Source organism: Hippocampus comes, unplaced genomic scaffold (assembly GCF_001891065.2).
Source record: "Hippocampus comes isolate QL1 unplaced genomic scaffold, H_comes_QL1_v1.1 scaffold345, whole genome shotgun sequence".
Classification (NCBI taxonomy): Eukaryota; Metazoa; Chordata; class Actinopteri; order Syngnathiformes; family Syngnathidae; genus Hippocampus; species Hippocampus comes.
In genome coordinates this window covers 606,348-609,721 of record NW_017805538.1, presented here as the reverse complement: position 1 = coordinate 609,721, position 3,374 = coordinate 606,348, and the positions used below count along the sequence as shown (strand labels likewise).

Here is a 3,374-nt window from a genome sequence, read left to right as displayed (position 1 = left end):
CTCAAAGGCGGATTACCCCCATTTGTGGTCCTTTCTCAAGATTTATTCTTTTTTTTCTCCTTATGGGGTTTTTGAGTGTTTTCTTGTCCTCTTGGGGGGGAAGGATTCCAGAGTAGAAGTTTGTCAACCCCTCTCTGGAGCCCAAGATGTGTGTGGAGGCTAGCCCGACTATATCTAGTCAGAACTTCTCTGCCTCACACTCTCGCTGGGGCTCCTTCCCCACCAGAGAGGTGAAGTTCCATGTCACTACAGCTAGTTTCTGTACCTCATAGGGTACCCGACCCCTTTGGCCCCTCCCAAAGATGGTGAGTCCAGGGGAAGCAGGACTAGGGCTGCACGGCATTGGAAAAACAACAAAATGCGAAATGGGTGTTGAATATATGGATAACCATATTATTGCGATATTTACCATGTACCTAAAGAAGTGACATTTTTATTATCTAATGAATTTAATTTTTTCATGCGACAAAATAAGGAAGGTTTCGAATTTTTAGTTAATTAACATTAATGCACTGAGATACTGTTTACCTATTGGGTAGCAATGTACTTTTAAGGATCCATTGGACTTGTCAAATTTGGATAAACATATACAATTCTATATGAGACTTATTGCATGTCTTTGCAATATGCATATTGGATGGGCCATTAACGGAATAATATTTTTCAAAATATTATGCAGCCCAAAGGGGAACCCACTTTGCCTTTTCTGGCTGTGCCCGACCCCTGTCCCGTGGGTGCAGGCCTGGCCACCAGTTGCTCGACGATGCCTGGCTTCAGAGCGGGGCCCTCGTGAACCCTGTCCTGGCAATTGATATCCAGGCCCAAAATTTTCACTCATCATAAGGGGTCTTTTCCACCGTGTCCACCTCGGACCTGTTTGCTATGAGTGACCCTGCCCCAGACGACTTAGCTCCTAGGATCACTGGGATACGCAACCCCCTCCACTTTGCTAAGGTGAAGGCTTATATTTTATTAGGTAAATTCAAAAACGTGACTGAAAGAAAAACAAAACAAGAACAATACATAAAATACAGTATATATATTTAAATATTTATCTATATCTATCTATCTATCTATCTATCTATCTATCTATCTATCTATCTATCTATCTATCTATCTATCTATCTATCTATCTATCTATCTATATATGTCACTTGCTTGAAAAATCCCAGAAGAAAGCAAAAAAACAACAGAAAGCAACTCTATATAATCTAAAATACAACCCTCCCCCCGCCACCTCCTGAGTTTGTTAAATTAATTTTCCTCTGAGAAAAGACGTTGCAGCAGAAGCATAAAACCTTGTTTTTCTCTGAATAGACTCACCGTCTTTTGGTAATATTTCCACCATTAACTAATGTCTTTTTCAAATCATGGCAATCACAACTTCTTCCATCCGACCCATTCCTGGGGTAAACAAAGTCAGCACGTACCTTACTTGGTCTACAAACTAGCTGTCTCCCAATGATGTCAGTCCGAACTTAAGGTCAATTTGCATAGGATTTGGTGGGATTTCTAATTGAGGGATTTCTAACAAAGACAAAATGGTATTATAATTAGGATACATGTTATTCACAACGGCGGCACAATGGTCGACTGGAGAGCACATCAGCCACAAAGTGCAAAGGTCCGATTCCGGGCTCCGACCTTCCTGTGTGGAGTTTGCATGTTTTTGCCAGGCCTGTGTGGGTTTTCTCCGAGTACTGTGATTTCCCGCCATATTTCAAATAACATGCATGGTAGGCTGATTGAACACTCTAAATTCTATCCTTAAGTATGATTGTGCATGCAGGAAAGCATGATGGCAGAGATGGCTAGGAAAGCGCATTGGACTCGGAGGATTACTTCTAAGGGAAAAATCAGTCCTGGAACTTTGATGACACACCTTGTAAAAAGTTAGCCGCTGTAATAATAAAATGTTCCAAAAATTCCTCTCTTTCAACACTCTCTTCAGATCAATGATTAGTGTCTGTAAAATTCGTGACACAGAAAGAGTAGTTAACGACAAATATTTTCTGTAAATGAAAATGTAAGATTAGTTAATGTACAATCAAGATGTTCAGGATGATGCCAGTTCACCTTCAACTTTTTGTGCATCTTTTAATGCATATACAGTATTTCCTTCAAATTCTGATGAGATTTCAAATTGTACTATATGCGTACTTTGGTGACATTTATGACAATAGCATTTTTCATTCATATCCATGATTTGGCTTTTTCCACAACAGGAGTTTCCATAGGAAGGCTCTCAGAGTGACACAGGGTCACTTCATTCTTCATTCATTCATTGTGATCTTTTGACCCAGTGAGAGGCTATACATTCGGGTTTGATGAGACATTCCTTCCTGATGCCGTATGACTTGTCACTTGCACAGTTTTTTTCTTTCAATTGGGTCAGCTCAGCAGCCTAAGATTGATTGCAGACATGAGCCCAAAGTAATTTCCATCCATCCATCCATTTTCCGATCTGCTTTCTCCTCTCAAGCGTCGCAGGGCGTGCTGGAGCCTATCCCAGCTGTCTTCAGACACTAGGCGGGGGACACCCTGAACTGGTTGCCGGCCAATCGCAGGCAAAGTGATTTGACAGAACCAATTGCTGTGTCAGAAGTCAGAGATAAAACCTAAGCCAAGAATAAACCGACACTCATGAAGAGCAAATTGACTGTCAGCAGCAACTGCATGGCGTACCTATTGCAACTGCATACCTGCTATATGCACACACACACACACACACACACACACACACACACACACACACACACACTATGCACACACACACACACACACACACACACACACACACACACACACACACACACACACACACACACACACACACACACACACAGTTTTTCCTACATCAGGAGGCCAAACTGGGAGTCATAATTTGAAAAATTTACCTGGAAATAGTTTCCTTCACTCCCCCTCGATTTCTCTCCCAGCCTATTTTTTACCCCTCTGGACCAGCACACTCGTCATGTTGGCATTTCACTTATTTGCGTGTGAGTCACAGCTCAGCACTCCTGTTAAATACTTCAAAGTAGCCTTGCAGCCCAGAGTCCCTATGCTGCTCTGACATCATTGAATGACTGTTTTCACAGCTGCTGCTCTCATTGCCATAGTGGCCCACTCCTCACCACTTCTCCCTTCCGCTTCAGTATATACATATAAATATATACATATATTTATATAGAAAGAGAGAGAGAGAGAAAGAGAGAGAGACAAAGAGAGAGAGAGAGAGAGAGAGAGAGTTTTGTGTGTGTGTGTTGGGGGTGTGTATATGTTTGAGGGTAAGGTCTTGTGAATACAAAGGTGTGTTAGTTATATTCTAATAGGCAGACCTTTGTCTGGTATTTTGCATGCCCCTCACAAGAAAG

The 3,374-nt window shown here is 41.8% G+C and overlaps 1 long non-coding RNA gene across 1 annotated transcript in view; it reads right to left on the bottom strand.

The window, feature by feature from the left end:
- Positions 1-3,115, bottom strand: part of LOC109520862 (uncharacterized) — an 18,433-nt gene extending 15,318 nt beyond the window's left edge. Inside the window, exon 1 of the long non-coding RNA XR_002169250.1 lies at positions 2,898-3,115. This is a non-coding gene — a long non-coding RNA (uncharacterized LOC109520862). The remainder of the gene's footprint in view (positions 1-2,897) is intronic.
- Between the last annotated feature and the right edge of the window lie 259 nt (positions 3,116-3,374).